At 44.8% G+C, this 12881-nt stretch overlaps 2 long non-coding RNA genes across 2 annotated transcripts; both read right to left on the reverse strand.

Moving 5' to 3' along the window:
• Window positions 1-5708: 5708 nt before the first annotated feature.
• LOC121844429 lies at window positions 5709-6609 on the reverse strand. Its single transcript, XR_006081988.1, has 3 exons — window positions 6528-6609; window positions 6224-6454; window positions 5709-6022 (listed from the first exon to the last, which is right to left on the reverse strand). It is a non-coding gene; the product is annotated as an uncharacterized LOC121844429 (long non-coding RNA).
• Window positions 6610-7071: 462 nt separating this feature from the next.
• Window positions 7072-7629, reverse strand: LOC121844430. Its single transcript, XR_006081989.1, has 3 exons — window positions 7493-7629; window positions 7329-7460; window positions 7072-7285 (listed from the first exon to the last, which is right to left on the reverse strand). It is a non-coding gene; the product is annotated as an uncharacterized LOC121844430 (long non-coding RNA).
• Between the last annotated feature and the right edge of the window lie 5252 nt (window positions 7630-12881).

The raw sequence follows: 12881 nt of genomic DNA on the forward strand, positions 1-12881 counted from the left end.
AACATGTAAATGTGTCACTCTGCCCTGTAAGGTACCTTTCACCTAGCCAAGTGTTGGGTCATACTCCATAAACACACACTGGCACAGCTATTCCATAACGCTGACCTCATATACTAGAGGACTATTAGCAGAGAAACACAGATACCAGGTGGAATGGAATGAGGACTGAGAGCAGGGTTCTAGAACTCAGCGGAGTGACGCGATGGTTCCGTGATGGAACTACCTGTGACATAATTCATCCACAAGGCCAGGAGGGGGAACCACCTAGTTTATAATAGAACTGGTAACCATGTGGAAAACACAACAGCAGCAAGAGAAAAGTGTCAATCACTAGAGATTAGGAGCCAGATGTTGATGAATAACAAGTGTTCAGTAACGACTGAACTGACAGAAATAAGTAACAGACGCGAGACATAAGGACACATGAGATCATTCATTCACAATATTAGAGAGAGAGAGAGAGAGAGAGGGAACGGTGACCAAGGTGTTGGTGATGGTTGTGGAGGTGAGACTATACAGGGGCATTGTGGGGGAGGAAACACCTTGTTCATCATAGTTAGTGAGGTCATGTAATGAGCAGGAAGTGGACGACGACCAAACAAGGCTCTATTTCCACATGTAATGTAACACATGACGTAAGGCCTGTAGACCGAACGAAGGCATTAATAGACTGTATATGAAAGACCCTCTCTTGGGGCGGTATGTTAATTGGAGTGGGTCTAGGGGTGTCTGGGATGATGGTGTAGATGGGAGCCATTTACCAGCCTTTCAAAGCACTTCATGGCTATAGATGTGAGCCATTAGATGTGAAATCTGTAACTGCCTGTAATCCATCGTTTCTGGTTGGGATATGTACGGTCACTGTGAGGATGATGTCGGGAACATATTCCAGTCTGTGCTCTCCTCCTCCTCCTCCTCCTCCTCCTCCTCCTCCTCCTCCTCCCTCCTCCCTCCTCCTCCTCCTCCTCCTCCTCCTCCTCCTCCTCCTCCCTCCCTCCCCCTCCTCCCCCCCTCCTCCTCCTCCTCCTCCTCCTCCTCCCTCCTCCTCCCTCCTCCTCCTCCTCCTCCTCCTCCCCCTCTCACTCCTAGATGGTTTCTGTAATGTCACATTCCATCTCAGTGATCCCCAGATCCTCCCTCGTTCCTACCGGCTGATTCACTTAATTGCAGGCCTCTTATTCCCCCAGAGCTGTGAGAAATCTCTCTCACCACCACCCCAAATACCGGCCCACGTCGGTCCTAAGGACCTCACCACCACCCCAAATACCGGCCCACGTCGGTCCTAAGGACCTCACCACCGCCATCCAATAATTAGCTTAATTAATTACAGCTTAACTGTTCCAACATGAATCATTAATTTGTTCTGTCTTTCTCCAGCTGCCTCTCCCAGTCTTTTCAACACAAGACGCTTCTTGTGGGACACATTTAGTCCCCCCCCCCACCACCATAGGTCATCTACCCCCCCCACCACCATAGGTCATCTACCCCCCCCCCACCACCCATAGGTCATCTACCCCCCCCCACCACCACCATAGGTCATCTACCCCCCCCCCACCACCATAGGTCATCTACCCCCCCCCCACCACCACCATAGGTCATCTACCCCCCCCCCACCACCATAGGTCATCTACCCCCCCCACCTTGTTCTCAGATGATTGGTTCTCACTTCAGATGGTCAGTCAACTAGGGAGATAGCTATTCGTTCTGCTCCCACAGCAGGTCAGACCTCCACCTGCCTAGCAGTGCATCTGAACAGGCTACGGCATCTGAACTTTAGTTAGGTAGCCTGGGAAAACATTGGTACGCGATCCTGTGGACTGGAACTGGGTCACGGCCTGGTTTCAGTATGAAATCAGTAACCATCAGTACAATGACCCGACGGTGGCTTCATTTAGCGGCAGTACCTGGTGGATCGACTGGAACCAGCCGTGATGGAGAGGACAGGTGTAGCGGGGACACACACTGGTAAAACCAGAAATCACAATCTTTACCGCTTTCCAATATCCCTAAAAATATATATATTTTCTAAAGTAATTGTGCAAACGGATAAATAAGTGACAGAAAATGACTGAATGTCATCAGATTAATTTGTCCAGTAGAAATGTGACTATGGATGGCCAATAACATAATGGTGATCACCAGTATATCAGTAAGGTCCATAACCTTCACAGGGGTGTGGGAGTCAGACCTGCCAGACTCTGATCAGTATAACCTTCACAGGGGTGTGGGAGTCAGACCTGCCAGACTCGGATCAGTATAACCTTCACAGGGGTGTGGGAGACAGACCTGCCAGACTCTGATCAGTATAACCTTCACAGGGGTGTGGGAGTCAGACCTGCCAGACTCTGATCAGTATAACCTTCACAGGGGTGTGGGAATCAGACCCTCCAGACACTGATTAAGAGATCACCTCACAGAGCCAATCGGTGTGATTGTGCAGCACGTCGTGCGATGTGACTGGCTGGAATGTTCCGACCTTTGATCCAATGACAACATGTAATTAAATAAGGTTAAACTGACGTGACCTGGTTCTGCTACTCAGCCGTTTCCCCGCCTGGGTGAGGAGTAAACGGTGGCTCCAGGGGAAGGCCAGGGATTACTGTGGTACACTTGACTACACACAGAGAACACACACACACACACACACACACACACACACAGCCTGGAAGCAGCTTGAGAACTACAGCAGAACAGGAACCTGAAAGAACCAACTTGTAAATTACAAGCCCTTTTTGTCTCCTTCTCTCCTGGTGTATGATCAGAGTAGAATAGATTCTCCCAGCTGGCAGAGAAACACCGCCTCTGAACACAAACGTTCATTTACAATTAGTCAGATTTATGTGAGGCTAGTGGTTAGCTGAGTGAGGGGTTTTATGTAAGGCTAGTGGCTAGCTGAGTGAGCGGTTTATGTGAGGCTAGTGGTTAGCTGAGTGAGGGGTTTATGTAAGGCTAGCTGAGTGAGGGGTTTTATGTAAGGCTAGTGGCTAGCTGAGTGAGGGGTTTTATGTAAGGCTAGCTAGTGAGTGGGGTTTTATGTAAGACTAGTGGCTAGCTGAGTGAGGGGTTTATGTAAGGCTAGCTGAGTGAGGGGTTTTATGTGAGGCTAGCTGCTAGCTGAGTGAGGAGTTTTATGTAAGGCTAGCGGCTAGCTGAGTGAGGGGTTTCATGTAAGGCTAGTGGCTAGCTGAGTGAGGGGTTTATGTAGGCTAGCTGAGTGAGGGGCTAAGGCTGCTAGCTGAGTGAGGGTTTTATGTAAAGGCTAGCTGAGTGAGGGGTTTTATGTAAGGCTAGTGGCTAGCTGAGTGAGGGGTTTTATGTAAAGGCTAGCTGAGTGAGGGGTTTATGTAAGGCTAGCTGAGCTGAGTGGGGTTTTATGTAAGGCTAGCTGGCTAGCTGAGTGAGGGGTTTATGTAAGGCTAGCTGCTAGCTGAGTGGGGGGTTTTATGTAAGGCTAGTGGCTAGCTGAGTGAGGGGTTTATGTAAGGCTAGCTGCTAGCTGAGTGAGGGGTTTTATGTAAGGCTAGTGGCTAGCTGAGTGAGGGGTTTTATGTAAGGCTAGCTGCTAGCTGAGTGAGGGGTTTTATGTAAGGCTAGCTGCTAGCTGAGTGAGGGGTTTTATGTAAGGCTAGCTAGCTGAGTGAGGGGTTTTATGTGCTAGCTGAGTGAGGGGTTTATGTAAGGCTAGTGGCTAGCTGAGTGAGGGTTTTATGTAAGGCTAGTGGCTAGCTGAGTGAGGGTTTTTTATGCTAGTGGCTAGCTGCTAGCTGAGTGGGGTTTTATGTAAGGCTAGTGGCTAGCTGAGTGAGGGGTTTTATGTAAGGCTAGCTGCTAGCTGAGTGAGGGGTTTTATGTAAGGCTAGCGGCTAGCTGAGTGAGGGGTTTTATGTAAGGCTAGTGGCTAGCTGAGTGAGGGGTTTTATGTAAGGCTAGCGGCTAGCTGAGTGAGGGGTTTTATGTAAGGCTAGTGGCTAGCTGAGTGAGTGGGGTTTTATGTAAGGCTAGCGGCTAGCTGAGTGAGGGGTTTTTTATGTAGGCTAGCTGAGTGAGGGGTTTTATGTAAGGCTAGCGGCTGAGTGAGGGGTTTTATGTAAGGCTAGCGGCTAGCTGAGTGAGGGGTTTTTTAGGCTGCTAAGGGGTTTATGTAAGGCTAGCGGCTAGCTGAGTGAGGGGTTTTATGTAAGGCTAGTGGCTAGCTGAGTGAGGGGTTTTATGTAAGGCTAGCGGCTAGCTGAGTGAGGGGTTTTATGTAAGGCTAGTGGCTAGCTGAGTGAGGGGTTTTATGTAAGGCTAGCGGCTAGCTGAGTGAGGGGTTTTATGTAAGGCTAGCGGAATGAGGGGTTTTATGTAAGGCTAGCGGCTAGCTGAGTGAGGGGTTTTATGTAAGGCTAGCTGAGTGAGAGGTTTTATGTAAGGCTAGTGGCTAGCTGAGTGAGGGGTTTTATGTAAGGCTAGCGGCTAGCTGAGTGAGGGGTTTTATGTAAGGCTAGCGGCTAGCTGAGTGCCTCTGACAACCATTAGGAATTAATTGCACCTCAGTGGGAAATGAATCCTGCTGCCCTGCGAATTACATTACATCCAGTAGCCGACAACCAACAGGGATATTTTCCAGCTGTTCAGTAGCCAGAGGTGAGGGGCCCAACCCAGCCCCCGGCCCCCGGGTTTGGGGGAATAGATCACCCTAGGGAGAATACATTCCATAGAGAGGCATGTTACATATAGAGGGGGAATAAATCCTCCTATAGGGAATAAATCAACCTTAAACCAGGTATTCCCAAACTGGGGTAGGAGAAATGTTGTCTCAACCTCATTCTTATGTTTAATAAATATATCGTATAGTGTGTTTGTGTGTGTGTGTGTGTGTGTGTCAGGCTTACAATGATGGCAAAAAACAACTTTTGAGAGTGTGTTGACCCTGGTGCTAGAGGGGGTACAGCTGGAGTGCGTTGACACTGGTGCTAGAGGGGGTACAGCTGGAGGGAAGACAAGCCATAAAGAGTCCAGAAACCCCTCCCTTCCATCTAGAACCCAGATATCAACACCACCATTCATTTTCTAGATGTGGAAACCAGAGCGGAGAACCTCAGATCCCAGCCACAGCCACGATGCCAGGAAACGATCCTGCTGAGAGGTGATCTGCTCTAAAGAGTATTCCTGACACCTATGATCAGGGATGGAGTTTCACCAAGTAATTATCTTCTTCTCACTCTCTCACTCCCTCCCACCCTCTCTAACTCTCTCACTCCCTCCCACCCCATCTCTCCCTCTCTCGCTCTCTCTCTCCCTCCCTAGCTGTCCCTCCCCTTCCCTATCTCTCCCTCCTTTCTCTCTCCCTACCCTACCATCTCCTCCTCTCTCCCCCTTGCCCCGCCCCCCCCTTCCCCCTACCTCTCTCTTTCTCCCTCCCTCTCCTTCTCTGAGGGTCTCTCTCCCCCCTCTCCTCCTCCTCCTCCTAGCTAGTCTCTTTCTGTAAGGCTCCTCTCCCTCCCCTACCTCCCCCCTCCTCTCTCCCCCTGGTGATTCTCTCTCTCTCTCCTCCTCCCCCTAGCTGGTCCCTCTCCCCCTACCTATCTCTTTCTCTCCTCCTCCTCCTCCTCCTCTCCCCCCTACCTAGGGGTCTATCTCTCTCTCTCTCCTCCTCCTCCTCCTCCTCCCTCTCCCCCCCCTAGCTCTGAGGGGTCTCTCTCTCTCTCCTCCTCCTCCTCCTCCTCCTCCTCCTCTCTCCCATGACAGACATTCATTCTTTAGACGAGAAGCAGCTCTGACTGAGAATGCCCCGTTCACCCGTCTCCCCCACATGGCCCACACCCAACACAGCTGTGAAGAGGGCACAACAGCACCATCTCCCCCTCAGGAGGCTGAAAAGATCTGGCATGAGCCCTCAGGTCCTCAAAACGTTCTAAAAGCCCATCACAAAGCCCTGTACGCCTGCAGAGACTCTGTGTGCCTCTCTGAGGTGCTGCTGCAGGATCAACACACACCTGTCCCAGACATCTACGGCCAGGTACCTTCCCTCAACACACACCTGTCCCAGACATCTACGGCCAGGTACCAGGTATATGCCCATATGTAATACATGTATCACTAGCCACTTTAACTATGGTTTACATACTTAGGCATCATCTTGCCTCTCGGTACCATCACTCATTCATATATCTTGCTGTGTATAAGACAGTAGTTTTTTTTTTAGAATTGTTAGTTAGATTATGCTACCCTCAACACACACCTGTCCCAGACATCTACGGCCAGGTACCTTCCCTCAACACATACCTGTCCTGTCCCAGACATCTACGGCCAGGTACCTTCCCTCAACACACACCTGTCCCAGACATCTACGGCCAGGTACCTTCCCTCAACACATACCTGTCCTGTCCCAGACATCTACGGCCAGGTACCTTCCCTCAACACATACCTGTCCCCAGACATCTACGGCCAGGTACCTTCCCTCAACACATACCTGTCCTGTCCCAGACATCTACGGCCAGGTACCTTACCTGTCCTGTCACACACATACCTTCCTCAACACACACCTGTCCCAGACATCTACGGCCAGGTACCTTCCCTCAACACATACCTGTCCTGTCCCAGACATCTACGGCCAGGTACCTTCCCCTCAACACATACCTGTCCTGTCCCAGACATCTACGGCCAGGTACCTTCCCTCAACACATACCTGTCCTGTCCCAGACATCTACGGCCAGGTACCTTCCCTCAACACATACCTGTCCCAGACATCTACGGCCAGGTACCTTCCCTCAACACATACCTGTCCTGTCCCAGACATCTACGGCCAGGTACCTTCCCTCAACACATACCTGTCCTGTCCCAGACATCTACGGCCAGGTACCTTCCCTCAACACATACCTGTCCTGTCCCAGACATCTACGGCCAGGTACCTTCCCTCAACACATACCTGTCCCAGACATCTATGGCCAGGTACCTTCCCTCAACACACACCTGTCCTGTCCCAGACATCTACGGCCAGGTACCTTCCCTCAACACACACCTGTCCCAGACATCTACGGCCAGGTACCTTCCCTCAACACATCACCTACCTGTCCCAGACATCTACGGCCAGGTACCTTCCCTCAACACACACCACCTGTCCCAGACATCTACGGCCAGGTACCTTCCCTCAACACATACCTGTCCCAGACATCTACGGCCAGGTACCTTCCCTCAACACATACCTGTCCTGTCCCAGACATCTACGGCCAGGTACCTTCCCTCAACACACACCTGTCCCAGACATCTACGGCCAGGTACCTTCCCTCAACACACACCTGTCCTGTCCCAGACATCTACGGCCAGGTACCTTCCCTCAAACACACCTGTCCCAGACATCTACGGCCAGGTACCTTCCCTCAACACACACCTGTCCCAGACATCTACGGCCAGGTACCTTCCCTCAACACATACCTGTCCCAGACATCTACGGCCAGGTACCTTCCCTCAACACACACCTGTCCCAGACATCTACGGCCAGGTACTTCACCTGTCCCAGACATCTACGGCCAGGTACCTTCCCTCAACACACACCTGTCCTGTCCCAGACATCTACGGCCAGGTACCTTCCCTCAACACACACCTGTCCTGTCCCAGACATCTACGGCCAGGTACCTTCCCTCAACACACACCTACCTGTCCCAGACATCTACGGCCAGGTACCTTCCCTCAACACACACCTGTCCTGTCCCAGACATCTACGGCCAGGTACCTTCCCTCAACACACACCTGTCCTGTCCCAGACATCTACGGCCAGGTACCTTCCCTCAACAGACACCTGTCCTGTCCCAGACATCTACGGCCAGGTACCTTCCCTCAACACACACCTGTCCTGTCCCAGACATCTACGGCCAGGTACCTTCCCTCAACACACACCTGTCCTGTCCCAGACATCTACGGCCAGGTACCTTCCCTCAACACACACCTGTCCTGTCCCAGACATCTACGGCCAGGTACACACACACACCTACCTGTCCCAGACATCTACGGCCAGGTACCTTCCCTCAACACACACCTGTCCTGTCCCAGACATCTACAGTCAGGTAACTTCCCTCAACAGACACCTGTCCCAGACATCTACGGCCAGGTACCTTCCCTCAACAGACACCTGTCCCAGACATCTACGGAACACATGTTCGTGGACTCACAAACACACACACACGCAAGGACACACTCACAAACACACAAACACACAAGGACACACTCACAAACACACACACACGCAAGGACACACTCACAAACACACACGCAAGGACACACTCACAAACACACACACACGCAAGGACACTCACAAACACACACACACACACGCAAGGACACACTCACAAACAGACACACACGCAAGGACACACACACACAACACACACACACGCAAGGACACACTCACAAACACACACACACGCAAGGACACACTCACAAACACACACACACGCAAGGACACACTCACAACACACACACACACACGCAAGGACACACTCACAAACAGACACACACGCAAGGACACACACACACACAACACACACGCAAGGACACACTCACAAACACACACACACGCAAGGACACACTCACAAACACACACACACGCAAGGACACACACACTCACAAACACACACACACGCAAGGACACACTCACAAACACACACACACGCAAGGACACACTCACAAAACACACACACACGCAAGGACACACTCACAAACACACACACACGCAAGGACACACTCACAAACACACACACGCAAGGACACACTCACAAACACACACACACACGCAAGGACACACACAAACACACACACACGCAAGGACACACTCACAAACACACACAAGGACACACACAAGGACACACTCACAAAACACACACACGCAAGGACACACTCACAAACACACACACACGCAAGGACACACTCACAAACACACACACACGCAAGGACACACTCACAAAAACACACACAAGGACACACTCACAAACACACACAAGGACACACTCACACAAACACACACTCACAAACGCAAGGACACACACACACACAGCAAGGACACACTCAACATGTGCACACACACGCAAGGACACACTCACACACACACACACAACACACACACACACACACACACACACACACACACACACACACACACAACAATGACACAATTAATGATTAAAAGTCCTGCATCAAAACATTCCCACACACATCTGTGAATTACCGCAAACATCGTCTATTGTTTCCACTAACGAAGAGAAGATGTGCATCGATGCTTCATCCTCCAGACATGAGCTGCAGCATGGGAAAGTACCGTCCCGGTTTACTGGGGACCAACACCACAGTACCGTCCCGGTTTACTGGGGACCAACACCACGGTACCGTCCCGGTTTACTGGGGACCAATACCACGGTACCGTCCCGGTTTACTGGGGACCAACACCACGGTACCGTCCCGGTTTACTGGGGACCAACACCACGGTACCGTCCCCGGTTTACTGGGGACCAATGCACCACGGTACCGTCCCGGTTTACTGGGGACCAACACCACGGTACCGTCCCGGTTTACTGGGGACCAATACCACGGTACCGTCCCGGTTTACTGGGGACCAACACCACGGTACCGTCCCGGTTTACTGGGGACCAACCCCGGTTTACTGGGGACCAACACCACGGTTTACTGGGGACCCCGGTTTACTGGGGACCAATACCACGGTACCGTCCCGGTTTACTGGGGACCAATACCACGGTACCGCCCCGGTTTACTGGGGACCAACACCACGGTACCGTCCCGGTTTACTGGGGACCAATACCACGGTACCGTCCCGGTTTACTGGGGACCAATACCACGGTACCGTCCCGGTTTACTGGGGACCAACACCACGGTACCGTCCCGGTTTACTGGGGACCAATACCACGGTACCGTCCCGGTTTACTGGGGACCAATACCACGGTACCGTCCCGGTTTACTGGGGACCAATACCACGGTACCGTCCCGGTTTACTGGGGACCAATACCACGGTACCGTCCCGGTTTACTGGGGACCAATACCACGGTACCGTCCCGGTTTACTGAAGAACAATACCACGGTACCTATTAATATAACATTATAACTATAATACTATTAATATAACATTATACTACTATAATACTTTTAATATAATATTATAACTATAATACTATTAATATAACATTATAATACTATTAATACAATATTATAACTATAATACTATTAATATAACATTATAATACTATTAATATAACATTATAACTATAATACTATTAATATAACATTATACTACAAATATAACATGATAATACTATAATACTATTAATATAACATTATAACTATAATACTATTAATATAACATTATAATACTATAATAATATTAATATAACATTATAATACTCTTAATATAACACTATAATACTATAATACTATTAATATAACATTATAATACTATAAATATAACATTATAACTATAATACTATTAATATAACATTATAACTATAATATTATTAATATAACATTATAATACTATAAATATAACATTATAACTATAATACTATTAATATAACATTATAATACTATAATAATATATATAACATTATAATATTAATATAACATTATAATACTATAATACTATTAATATAACATTCTAACTATAATACTACTAATATAACATTATAACTATAATACTATTAATATAACATTATAACTATAATACTATTAATATAACATTATAACTATAATACTATTAATATAACATTATAACTATAATACTATTAATATAACATTATAACTATAATACTATTAATATAACATTATAACTATAATACTATTAATATAACATTATAATACTATAAATATAACATTATAACTATAATACTATAAATATAACATTATAACTATAATACTATTAATATAACATTATAACTATAATACTATTACTATAACATTATAACTATAATGCTATTAATATAACATTATAATACTATTAATATAACACTATAATACTATAATACTATTAATATAACAATAATATAATACTATTAATATAACATTATAATACTATAAATATAACATTATAACTATAATACTATTAATATAACATTATAACTATAATACTATTAATATAACATTATAATACTATAAATATAACATTATAACTATAATACTATAAATATAATACTATAACTATAATACTATTAATATAACATTATAACTATAATACTATTACTATAACATTATAACTATAATACTATAAATATAACATTATACTACTATAATACTATTAATATAACATTATACTACTATAATACTATTAATATAACATTATACTACTATAATACTATTAATATAACATTATAATACTATAAATATAACATTATAACTATAATACTATAAATATAACATTATAACTATAATACTATTAATATAACATTATAACTATAATACTATTAATATAACATTCTAACTATAATACTACTAATATAACATTATAACTATAATACTATTAATATAACATTATAATACTATTAATATAACATTATAACTATAATACTATTAATATAACAGTATAACTATAATACTATTACTATAACATTATAACTATAATACTACTAATATAACATTCTAACTATAATACTACTAATATAACATTATAACTATAATACTACTAATATAACATTATAACTATAATACTATTACTATAACATTATAACTATAATACTACTAATATAACATTATAACTATAATACTATTAATATAACATTATAATACTATTAATATAACATTATAACTATAATACTATTAATATAACAGTATAACTATAATACTATTAATATAACATTCTAACTATAATACTACTAATATAACATTATAACTATAATACTATTAATATAACATTATAACTATAAACTATAATAACATTATAATACTATAATATAACATTATAACTATAATACTATAATATAACATTATAACTATAATACTACTATAATATAACTATAATACTATAAATATAACATTATAACTATAATACTACTAATATAACATTATAACTATAATACTATTACTATAACATTATAACTATAATACTATTAATATAACATTATAACTATAATACTATTACTATAACATTATAACTATAATACTATTAATATAACATTATAACTATAATAATATTAATATAACATTATAACTATAATACTATTAATATAACATTATAACTATAATACTATTAATATAACATTATAACTATAATACTATTACTATTACATTATAACTATAATACTATAAATATAACATTATAACTATAATACTATTAATATAACATTATAACTGTAGTTGAGCGTTCTCTAGGAACCACTCTGAAAACATAATTGAACTCTGAGACCTCTGTATTCCAATCGGTCTCATGTAAGGCCAATAATCTGAGCGAGAGCAACAGGTTTGAAAGCCATTAGCAGACTAAACATGTTTGGTATTACAGCGCGGCTGCATTCTCCCAGGATTAATCCCTGTGGTTTTCATAATCTCTCTCAATATGTTTAAATTAAGATGAAGCATCCCTTTGTTCCTCTATTCCCACAGTGAGGGGAGGCTGACTGACTGACTGACTGCCTGACTGGCTGGCTGGTTGACTGGCTGGTTGGCTGGCTGGCTGGCTGGCTGGCTGGCTGGCTGGTTGACTGGCTGTCTGACTTGGCTGGCTGGTTGGTTGACTGGCTGACTGGCTGGCTGGCTGGCTGGCTGGTTGACTGGCTGACTGACTGACTGGCTGGCTGACTGGCTGGTCTGGCCGGTTGACTGGCTGACTGGCTGGCTGACTGGCTGGCTGGCTGACTGGCTGACTGACTGACTGACTGACTGGCTGACTGGCTGGCTGGCTGGCTGGCTGA

The sequence above is a fragment of the Oncorhynchus tshawytscha genome, unplaced genomic scaffold, assembly GCF_018296145.1.
Source record: "Oncorhynchus tshawytscha isolate Ot180627B unplaced genomic scaffold, Otsh_v2.0 Un_contig_7737_pilon_pilon, whole genome shotgun sequence".
Taxonomy (NCBI): Eukaryota; Metazoa; Chordata; class Actinopteri; order Salmoniformes; family Salmonidae; genus Oncorhynchus; species Oncorhynchus tshawytscha.